This window comes from Phyllobates terribilis, unplaced genomic scaffold, assembly GCF_046119375.1.
Source record: "Phyllobates terribilis strain yellow unplaced genomic scaffold, ASM4611937v1 Scaffold_13__5_contigs__length_258822181, whole genome shotgun sequence".
NCBI classification, from domain to species: Eukaryota; Metazoa; Chordata; class Amphibia; order Anura; family Dendrobatidae; genus Phyllobates; species Phyllobates terribilis.
In genome coordinates this window covers 182,645,345-182,657,197 of record NW_027362773.1, presented here as the reverse complement: position 1 = coordinate 182,657,197, position 11,853 = coordinate 182,645,345, and the positions used below count along the sequence as shown (strand labels likewise).

Below are 11,853 nucleotides of genomic sequence, written 5' to 3'. Positions count from 1 at the left end.
AGCTGAGGGTCGTTTCCCGCCTCCACTAGTTTCGGGGACCGGTCTCCCCCTTTGGCCTGACCCCTCCACGCAGGTGGATTCGGGCGTGCGGTGGCGACTCGCCTGTCCGCACCCCTGGGATCCCTTCGTTACTCAATCCTGGAGCCTTCTCCGCTCCTCTTCCTTCCTTCTCCCTCTTTCAGGCCTGGGCTTCTGTTACTAGGCCCGCCTCCGGAGCAGAGCTCATGCAGAGCCCCTGCTCCCTGTCACTTCTGCTCAGACTTCTCTGCACTGAACTAAGATGGTGCCCACCTTTTATACTCCCTTCTCAATGCACCCAGGAACTGCTTACCCCCTGCTCCTGCACTACAGGGTTCCCCTTCCTCAGTGTTCCCTCCCCCCACTCCAGATAGGGACAGGGACTGTCGTGCCCATCTCAGGGGCATATTGGTCGCCCTGCCCCACGGCAATGTGGTGTAATGCATGCAGGTGTCGGGTCCTGATCCACACTCCATACTTACCTGAGAGTGAGATATCACACCTCTGGGTGAGGTGCAATACCTCTGTAGAAACCGAACTCTCAGGGTGCTACAGTTTCATTTATCTTCAGCCTAGGTGACCTATTGCGATACAGGGCCGTGATTGTGGCTATAAAAGGGTCCCCTAGACCCCTACCCCAAGCTTTTTAAGAGAATAATATATGGCGTGCCAGGAGACTCTATGGAATGCTTTCTCAGCATCCAACGAGAGTATCTAATTACAAATTTTTAACTGCATCTAGCCCAGGAAATACTTTGTGCCTAGTAGCAGTGTCTGCTAGTCAGCGGATTATCGGGCTGTTAAGCAAGCTACACCACCTGTAGTTTGGACACTTAATTTTTTCAAAGGAAATGCTTCGGGACCACGGGATACTCAGTGAAGAGCATCAGGAGGCACCTCGAGGCATAGGGGCTGGGACTGGCGGTAGGATGCCTTGCGGTGGACAGCTGAGCTCGATCCTTATAAAAACTTTTTAACTGCAGCAGCTTTAGTGGACGCTACTGGAGCTGGAATTACGCGGCTGCTAGCATGAGACTTGCCCTTCAATAGATCCTTGTAAAAGGATTTAAAGTGTATTCATTCAAATTAGAGAGACAATTTAAATTAAAAAGCTCACACCACAGGGGGGCTCGCTCGACCCACCAGCGGATAGGCACCTGTATTGGGAGAGGGGGGCTGGTAGTCAGGGTCCACCGCGGCTCTGGCACAAACCCGGCGACACGGAGGTGGCACGGGCAGGAACGGACTGGCCGTGTCGGCTTCTCACTTTTTGGATTTTAGAAGGGCATGACATGCCTATATCTGTGTCTCCCCCTCCTTTTACTCCTCCACCTCTTTTCTTTTCGCATGACTAAATGTACTTGTCACTTTTCCATGTGTTAGTTATGTCTTCTGAGCAGTTTGTCAGCTTTTGGACACCTTTTGAAGGTGTTTTCTATGTGTTTCTATGTGTTTTTGTTTGCCTGCCATTGGTTTTAACGGTGTTCGACGAACAGTTTGGCGAACACAAGGGTGTTCGACGAACCGAACCGAACTCGAACACTACGGAGTAGGCTCAACACTAATCATAATGCATGAATTTCCCAGTTTCCACTGAGATTAGAACTCAGATCACTGGATTCAGAGTGAATTTCTCACATTTCCACAATGTACACATGCTCTTTTACCATTTTCAAAAGAAAATCCAGCCAGCTTCATTGGTCATATGGTTCAATGGTGTAAGGGTTAGGACTCTGGGCTCTGAATCCAGTGATCTGAGTTCAAATCTCAGTGGAACCTCAGAAATTCTTTGTGGAAAGCGGTATTATCTTTCTGCTCACACTCAATTTGCCAATGCACATGATTTAACATAAAAAGAGAAAGTTAAAATCCACATGGCAAAAAAAATCTATCTATCAAGAAAGTTTAACTCAAAAGTTAAACTTGAGTTCATGAAGCAAAACTCATATCATCTATGTCACACCAAGCAATCGTACTCTATGACTTGTGCCAATTTTCGCATGACACTTTTTCCAGGTGGTTGAAACTGACCAGGATTTCAAGCCGAAACGGCCTCAAGAAACGACACCAATTCTTTTCCTGAATCACCCTTTTTAGTGTTTTCCAGAATTTTTGTAAACATTGTTTGGTGATGTTTTTCTAAGTATTGTTTTGGGCATCAAATGAGTTTGCTTAAGTTTCTTTTTTGCTCGCAAAATGCTGTGAACGTCACTCAGGAACCTTCCAGGGGTCTTTCTAACCTACTCATTGACTTGTATAGCAAGTATAAAGCAAGCAAAATATACCTGAAAAATGATATGCTCACTTCTGTTAACCGCTTGGCGTTTTGGGAAAATTAATGAGGTTAAAAGACGCTCAATACCTGATCATATGAACAGCAAGTCTTTTTGCATGGAAATGAATCTGTTCAAACTATTGAGCATTTTCAAAGCCTTTTTCAGGAGGTGTTTGGAACAAAGTCACTCTAAATCCGCCTTATGAATTTTAATAAACCTTGAACTGTAAAAGGTTCCAATTGATGATACCTTTAAATCAGATTTTTACATTTCAGTGAGGCCTGGAATTTTGTTTCCAATTGAAATCTTCCATTTTCTGAAATGTCTTCCAAAAGGATAATCACTGATATTGATCATGGTGCTATAAGAAAAGGTGTGAAACTCATAAGAACGAAACAGTGTCTGAGTAGTTGTGGCCGAGAGCTTAAGGCGATGGACTAGAAATCCATTGGGGTCTTCCCACGTAGGTTCAAATCCTGCCAACTACATTTAACTTCATGTCATATTTTGACGAATTATCTGAGTAGATCAATTTCCACATTCCCAAGTCTATCCCCCACTGAAATGGTCTGTAATCTATGGATTGTATTTGTAGAACCAGCTTAACAGCATCTGTAGATCTTCTTTTGATTAGTCAGCCGGGTGAGATGTCACTTGTGCATCACACCACCAATCAAACAAAGCTCAGAGGGTGCCATCAGGTATGTGGTGCAAATCCTCCTTTTTTCCGGCGAAAACAGACCACTGCCGTGGCTGATGGACTGGGATATGAACTTTGATTTGCACCAACTCTACTTGAATTATCTTTCCGATGGAACCTTTTAGCACACCATGAAAAATCTTTAGTGACTTCTGGATGAGCAGAAGTTTTGCAATTTCTTTTTTTCTCACCCTTTTTCCAGCTGATAGATCCAGCACGCTAATTATTAGCCAGATTTCATCAACATTTTAAAGCTGTCCTTGTTGTGATATCATGGAACTTTAAGCACACTTGTGGAATAAAAAGGGAGGAGATATTAATTTACCAATGTGTGTTAGATATAAATTTGCTGAACAGCTTTAGAACCAGTTTTCATCATTATGCATGAATTCCCAGGTCCCACTGAGATTAGAACTCAGATCACTGGATTAAGAGTGAATTTCTCACATTTCCACTATTTACACATTCTCTTTTACTGTTTTCAAAAGAAAATCCAGCCAGCTGTATTGGTCATGTGGTTCCATGGTGTAATGGTTAGCACTCTGGACTCTGAATCCAGTGATCTGAGTTCAAATCTCAGTGGAACCTGAGAAATTCTTTGTGCATAGAGGTTTTATCTTTTCTGCTCACACTCAATTTGCCAATGCACATGGTTTAACATAAAAGGAGAAAGTTAAAATCCACATGTCAAAAAGATCTATCTATCAAGAAAGTTTAACTCAAAAGTTAAACTTGACCTCATGAAGCAAAACTCATATCATCTATGTCACACCAAGCAATCGTACTCTATGACTTGTGCCAATGTTCGCATGACACTTTTTCCAGGTGGTTGAAACTGACCAGGATTTCAAGCCGAAACTGCCTCAAAAACGACAGCGATTCTTTTCCTGAATCACCCTTTTTAGTGTTTTCCAGCATTTTTGTAAACATAGTTTGGTGATGTTTTTCTAAGTATTGTTTTGGGCATCAAATGAGTTTGTTTAAGTTTCTTTTTTGCTCGCAAAATGCTGTGAACGTCACTGAGGAACCTTCCAGGGGTCTTTCTAACCTACTCATTGACTTGTATAGCAAGTATAAAGCAAGCAAAATATACCTGAAAAGTGATATGCTCACTTCTGTTAACCGCTTGGCGTTTTGGGAAACTTAATGAGGTTAAAAGATGCTCAATACCTGATCATATGAACAGCAAGTCTTTTTGCATGGAAATTAATCTGTTCAAACTATTGAGCATTTTCAAAGCCTTTTTCAGGAGTTGTTTGGAACAAAGTCACTCTAAATCCGCCAAATGAATTTTAATATACCTTGAACTGTAAAAGGTTCCAATTGATGATACCTTTAAATCAGATTTTTACATTTCAGTGAGGCCTGGAATTTTGTTTCCAATTGAAATCTTCCATTTTCTGAAATGTCTTCCAGAAGGATAATCACTGATATTGATCATTGTGCTATAAGAAAGGTGTGAAACTCATAAGAATGAAACAGTGTCTGAGTAGCTGTGGCCGAATGCTTAAGGCGATGGACTAGTAATCCATTGGGGTCTTCCCGCGTAGGTTCAAATCCTGCCAGCTGCATTTAACTTCATGTAACATTTTGACGAATTATCTGAGTAGATCAATTTCCACATTCCCAAGTCTATCCCCCACAGAAATGGTCTGTAATCTATGGATTGTATTTGTAGAACCAGCTTAACAGCATCTGTATATCTTCTTTTGATTAGTCAGCCGGGTGAGATGTCACTTGTGCATCACACCACCAATCAAACAAAGCTCAGAGGGTGCCATCAGGTATGTGGTGCAAATCCTCCTTTTTTCCAGCGAACACAGACCACTGCCGTGGCTGATGGACTGGGATATGAACTTTGATTTGCACCAACTCTACTTGAATTATCTTTCCGATGGAACCTTTTAGCACACCATGAAAAATCTTTAGTGACTTCTGGATGAGCAGAAGTTTTGCAATAGAGATGAGCGTTGTTCTACTCGAACTGTTCGCCAATCTCAAATTCGAGCTGTTTTGTGCGGTGTTCGAGCCATTCGGCAAACACGAACGATTTGAGAAAAATTCGGCTGTTCGAGGTTATGTACGATAACTGTTCGTGCACCAAAATCATAACTGGATTTTTTCTCAGTAATGATGAAAATGAATGTTAATACGCAGTTTGAGTGTACAGCGTGGTGGGGGGAGGGGCAGGGGATGGATCTCTGCAGGAATAATGAAGATCTCCATTTTTTTTTCTCTTTCCCGCATTTGCAGTGGGGAGGTGCAGTCTGTCAGCCTATCAGCAGCGCACACACGGAGCGAACTGCTGTTTTTCACACAAGCAAGGGCATGTGTCATTTGCCGTGTATGTCACATGTCCTTGCCCTATAAGACCAAGCCATTTTCCCCGTCGCCACCATTTTCTCACTGCTGCAGCTGCGTGTTAGACGGCACCGCTGTTGCTGTGTGCGCTATACCTTGTTAATTTCAATACAATTTTTAGATAGCTTGGGAGTAGGGAATAGTTGTGATTGCAGTCCTTTTAAGGACTAGGTTACAGCATTTCCTACGACTTATCAGGCAGTTCTGTGCTCTTAAATAGATAGATTGTGGGAGTAAAGACTAATTGTAATTGCAGTCCTTTTCAGGACTAGGTTACATCAGTTCCTATCAGTTTTTTGCCAGGCAGGTCTGTACCAGTGCTGTGCAAATTTTTTTCACAGCATTTGGCTGAATCTAGCAAAGCTAATCCTTTTTGGCCTATTGCAGAGTGTGTTAGTCAGTGGAGTAGCCTATCTGTGTTGCAAGATATACCACCTGTGTATAGAATACCAATTTTTTTACTGCACCTAGTGAAGTAAAATCTTTTGGGCATAGCATCATTCTATTAGTCCATCTATACTGACCTCCATCAGGTTGCAAATTGAATATAATTTTTTTCTGCATCTAGCTCTGAAAAAATATTTGGGCTTCTAGCAGTGTGTGAGACTTGTTCTATTAGTCCATCTATACTGACCTCCATCAGGATGCAAACTGAATATAATTTTTTTCTGCATCTAGCTCTGAAAAAATATTTGGCCTTCTAGCAGTGTGTGGGACTTTCTCTATTAGTTCATCTATACTGACCTCCATCAGGTTGCAAATTAAAAATAATTTTTATCTGCATCTACCTCTGAAAAAATATTTGGGCTTCTAGCTGTGTGTGGGACTTGTTCTATTAGTCCATCTATACTGACCTCCATCAGGTTGCAAACTGAATATAATTTTTTTCTGCATCTAGCTGTGAAAAAATATTTGGCCTTCTAGCAGTGTGTGGTACTTTCTCTATTAGTCCATCTATACTGACCTCCATCAGGTTGCAAATTAAAAATAATTTTTATCTGCATCTAGCTCTGAAAAAATATTTGGCCTTCTAGCAGTTTGTGGGACTTTCTCTATTAGTCAATCTATACTGACCTCCATCAGGTTGCAAATTAAAAATAATTTTTATCTGCATCTACCTCTGAAAATATATTTGGGCTTCTAGCTGTGTGTGGGACTTGTTCTATTAGTCCATCTATACTGACCTCCATCAGGTTGCAAACTGAATATAATTTTTTTCTCTATCTAGGTCTGAAAAAATATTTGACCTTCTAGCAGTGTGTGGGACTTTCTCTATTAGTCCATCTATACTGACCTCCATCAGGTTGCAAATTAAAAATAATTTTTATCTGCATCTACCTCCGAAAAAATATTTGGGCTTCTAGCTGTGTGTGGGACTTGTTCTATTAGTCCATCTATACTGACCTCCATCAGGTTGCAAACTGAATATAATTTTTTTCTGCATCTAGCTCTGAAAAAATATTTGGCCTTCTAGCAGTGTGTGGGACTTTCTCTATTAGTCCATCTATACTGACCTCCATCAGGTTGCAAATTAAAAATAATTTTTTTTCTGCATCTACCTCTGAAAAAATATTGGGCTTCTAGCTGTGTGTGGGACTTGTTCTATTAATCCATCTATACAGAACTCCATCAGGTTGCAAACTGAATATAATTTTTTTCTGCATCTACCTCTGAAAAAATATTTGGGCTTCTAGCTGTGTGTGGGACTTGTTCTATTAGTCCATCTATACTGACCTCCATCAGGTTGCAAACTGAATATAATTTTTTTCTGCATCTAGCTCTGAAAAAATATTTGGCCTTCTAGCAGTGTGTGGGACTTTCTCTATTAGTCCATCTATACTGACCTCCATCAGGTTGCAAATTAAAAATAATTTTTATCTGCATCTAGCTCTGAAAAAATATTTGGCCTTCTAGCAGTATGTGGGACTTTCTCTATTAGTCCATCTATACTGACCTCCATCAGGTTGCAAATTAAAAATAATTTTTATCTGCATCTACCTCTGAAAAAATATTTGGGCTTCTAGCTGTGTGTGGGACTTGTTCTATTAGTCCATCTATACTGACCTCCATCAGGTTGCAAACTGAATATAATTTTTTCTACATCTAGCTCTGAAAAAATATTTGGCCTTCTAGCAGTGTGTGGGACTTTCTCTATTAGTCCATCTATACTGACCTCCATCAGGTTGCAAATTAAAAATAATTTTTATCTGCATCTACCTCTGAAAAAATATATGGGCTTCTAGCTGTGTGTGGGACTTGTTCTATTAGTCCATCTATACTGACCTCCATCAGGTTGCATACTGAATATAATTTTTTCTGCATCTACCTCTGAAAAAATATTTGGGCTTCTAGCTGTGTGTGGGACTTGTTCTATTAGTCCATCTATACTGACCTCCATCAGGTTGCAAATTGAATATAATTTTTTTCTGCATCTAGCTCTGAAAAAATATTTGGCCTTCTAGCAGTGTGTGGGACTTGCTCTATTAGTCCATCTATACTGACCTCCATCAGGTTGCAAATGAAAAATAATTTTTATCTGCATCTAGCTCTGAAAAAATATTTGGCCTTCTAGCAGTGTGTGGGACTTTCTCTATTAGTCCATCTATACTGACCTCCATCAGGTTGCAAATTAAAAATAATTTTTATCTGCATCTACCTCTGAAAAAAATATTTGGGCTTCTAGCTGTGTGTGAAACTTGTTCTATTAGTCCATCTATACTGACCTCCATCAGGTTGCAAACTGAATATAATTTTTTTCTGCATCTAGCTCTGAAAAAATATTTGGCCTTCTAGCAGTGTGTGGGACTTGTTCTATTAGTCCACCTATACTGACCTCCATCAGGTTGCAAATTAAAAATAATTTTTATCTGCATCTACCTCTGAAAAAATATTGGGCTTCTAGCTGTGTGTGGGACTTGTTCTATTAGTCCATCTATACTGACCTCCATCAGGTTGCAAATCGAATATAATTTTTTTCTGCATCTAACTCAGCCAATAGTTTTGGCCTAATACCACAGTTTGGCCACTCAGCTCTGCTCGGTTCCCATCCATTGTTTTTTTGTGCAAACAACTCCAGAGTTGTGAATTAGTTAACCACCAAAATGAGTGGAAAAAGGCCTGCTGCTGGTGGAAAGGGGAATAGGCGTGTTGGGAAGGGGAAAAAAGGTTGTGTCCATGGGGTAGGTGTTAAAGCAACAGTAACATCTGCAGAAGAAAGACCATCTTCCAGCCAAACTAAAATGTCTACTTCTTTTAGCTGACAATGTGATAAGATCCCTTTCTTACGGCCACACCAATCGCTACAAATTCCAGATGAGGCACAAAAACAGCAGGTGCTTCAACGGATATCAAGTGCTCCTTTAAGTGGGCTCTCCTCCACATCAACTTCAACATCACAAATACTCCAGTCCTCAAAGGTGTCACCCCAATCGCACTTACTTCCTCACAGCTCCCAAATCTCCAGCTGCCCGTCTGAGTATGAGGTAGAACAGATGGTTGAGTCTGCAGAGCTGTTTACTCATACTATAGCCTGGGAATCAGAGGTCGACTCCAGCGCTTCTGTGAATCCAGACGAGGAAATGATCTGCACTGATGCCCAGAATCTTTATGAGTCGGATCCAGGACCAGACGCAGAAGGTTCTGACCATAATGTAGACCCTCATTCCCAAACTGTAACTCCTGTTGGTGGAGACAATGAGGAAGACGATGATGAGACTCAAATACCTGATTGGAGCGACAACTTTAGTTTTTTGTCAGGGCAGGAACAGGTTGGCTCTGAGGACGACGGGTGTGATAACGCACAGGGTGATGATGATGAGGTTGGAGATCCCACTTACTTTCAACCCACAGTCAGCCAAGAGTTGAGGTCAGCAGAGGAGGTGGAGGAAGATGCTAGTGACAACGAGGTCAGGTTGCGCCTTCCTGGACAGAGACGTAGTACTGGAAGCACGTCAACAACTGCATCTTCAAACACAACTCTGCCTCTCACCACAAGTCGTGGTGGCTCTTCAGGTCGCATGGGTGCTAAGCCTTACATAGACTGGGCATTTTTTCAGATCGATAAAGATGACCCAACTCATGTTATCTGTAACATTTGTCAGCAAAAGCTAAGTAGAGGCCAAAAAATACATAGTTTGAGTACTTCATGCATGAACCGGCACATGGACATGAAGCATAAGTTGCAGTGGGAAGCTTAGTGTGCTACAATGCGGCCTAGCCGGCCGGGCCAACCACCGTCTGCCATATCTTGTGCATCCGCGGCCTCTTCATCCTCTGTGACTGGGGGGACAGCAGTCACACCTGTTTTGGGGCGCAGACCTGCCACTAGAGATGAGCGTTGTTCTACTCGGACTGTTCGCCAATCTCAAATTCGAGCTGTTTTGGGCGATGTTCGAGCCGTTCGGCGAACACGAACAATTTGAGAAAAATTCGGCTGTTCGAGGTTATGTTCGATAACTGTTCGTGCACCAAAATCATAACTGGATTTTTTCTCAGTAATGATGAAAATTAATGTTAATACGCAGTTTGAGTGTACAGCGGGGTGGGGGGAGGGGCAGGGCATGGATCTCTGCAGGAACAATGAAGATCTCCATTTTTTTTTTCTCTTTCACGCATTTACAGTGGGGAGGTGCAATCTGTCAACCTATCAGCAGCGCACACACGGAGCGTAGTGCTTTTTTTCACACAAGCAAGGGCATGTGTCATTGGCAGTGTATGTCACATGTCCTTGCCCTATAAGACCAAGCCATTTTCCCCGTCGCCACCATTTTCTCACTGCTGCAGCTGCGTGTTAGACGGCACCGCTGTTGCTGTGTGCGCTATACCTTGTTAATTTCAAGCCAATTTTCGCACAAATCTACAGATAGCTTGGGAGTAGGGAATAGTTGTGATTGCAGTCCTTTTAAGGACTAGGTTACAGCATTTCCTATGACTTTTATCAGGCAGGTCTGTGCTCTTAAATAGATAGGTTGTGGGAGTAAAGACTAATTGTAATTGGAGTCCTTTTCAGGACTAGGTTACATCAGTTCCTATCAGTTTTTGCCAGGCAGGTCTGTGCCAGTGCTGTGCAAGTTTTTTTCAAAGCATTTGGCTGAATCTAGCAAAGCTAATCCTTTTTGGCCTATTGCAGAGTGTGTTAGTCAGTGGAGTAGCCTATCTGTGTTGCAAGATATACCACCTGTGTATAGAATACCAATTTTTTTACTGCACCTAGTGAAGTAAAATCTTTTGGGCATAGCATCATTCTATTAGTCCATCTATACTAACCTCCATCAGGTTGCAAATTGAATATAATTTTTTACTGCATCTAGCTCTGAAAAAATATTGGGCTTCTAGCTGTGTGTGGGACTTGTTGTATTAGTCCATCTATACTGACCTCCATCAGGTTGCAAACTGAATATATTTTTTTCTGCATCTACCTCTGAAAAAATATTGGGCTTCTAGCTGTGTGTGGGACTTGTTGTATTAGTCCATCTATACTGACCTCCATCAAGTTGCAAACTGGATATATTTTTTTCTACATCTACCTCTGAAAAAATATTGGGCTTCTAGCTGTGTGTGGGACTTGTTCTATTAATCCATCTATACAGACCTCCATCAGGTTGCAAACTGAATATATATTTTTCTGCAACTACCTCTGAAAAAATATGTGGCCTTCTAGCAGTGTGTGGGACTTTCTCTATTAGTCCATCTATACTGACCTCCATCAGGTTGCAAACTGAATATAATTTTTTTCTGCATCTAGCTCTGAAAAAATATTTGGCCTTCTAGCAGTGTGTGGGACTTTCTCTATTAGTCTATCTATACTGACCTCCATCAGGTTGCAAATTCAAAATAATTTTTTGTCTGCATCTAGCTCTGAAAAAATATTGGGCTTCTAGCTGTGCGTGGGACTTGTTGTATTAGTCCATCTATACTGACCTCCATCAGGTTGCAAACTGAATATATTTTTTTCTGCATATACCTCTGAAAAAATATTGGGCTTCTAGCTGTGTGTGGGACTTGTTCTATTAATCCATCTATACAGACCTCCATCAGGTTGCAAACTGAATATATTTTTTTCTGCATCTACCTCTGAAAAAATATTGGGCTTCTAGCTGTGTGTGGGACTTGTTGTATTAGTCCATCTATACTGACCTCCATCAGGTTGCAAATTAAAAATAATTTTTATCTGCATCTACAGTACCTCTGAAAAAATATTTGGGCTTCTAGCTGTGTGTGGGACTTATTCTATTAGTCCATCTATACTGACCTCCATCATGATGCAAATTGAATATAATTTTTATCTGCATCTAGCTCTGAAAAAATATTTGGCCTTCTAGCAGTGTGTGGGACTTTCTCTATTAGTCCATCTATACTGACCTCCATCAGGTTGCAAATTAAAAATAATTTTTATCTGCATCTACCTCTGAAAAAATATTTGGGCTTCTAGCTGTGTGTGGGACTTGTTCTATTAATCCATCTATACAGACCTCCACCAGGTTGCAAACTGAATATATT

At 41.3% G+C, this 11,853-nt stretch overlaps 3 non-coding genes across 3 annotated transcripts; all 3 read left to right on the top strand.

Moving 5' to 3' along the window:
- Nucleotides 1–2,700: 2,700 nt before the first annotated feature.
- TRNAS-AGA (transfer RNA serine (anticodon AGA)) lies at nt 2,701–2,782 on the top strand. The gene has a single exon. It is a non-coding gene; the product is annotated as a tRNA-Ser (tRNA).
- A 728-nt stretch (nt 2,783–3,510) lies between these two features.
- Nucleotides 3,511–3,582, top strand: TRNAQ-CUG (transfer RNA glutamine (anticodon CUG)). The gene has a single exon. It is a non-coding gene; the product is annotated as a tRNA-Gln (tRNA).
- A 901-nt stretch (nt 3,583–4,483) lies between these two features.
- TRNAT-AGU (transfer RNA threonine (anticodon AGU)) lies at nt 4,484–4,565 on the top strand. Its single transcript has one exon. It is a non-coding gene; the product is annotated as a tRNA-Thr (tRNA).
- The last annotated feature ends 7,288 nt before the right edge of the window (nt 4,566–11,853 follow it).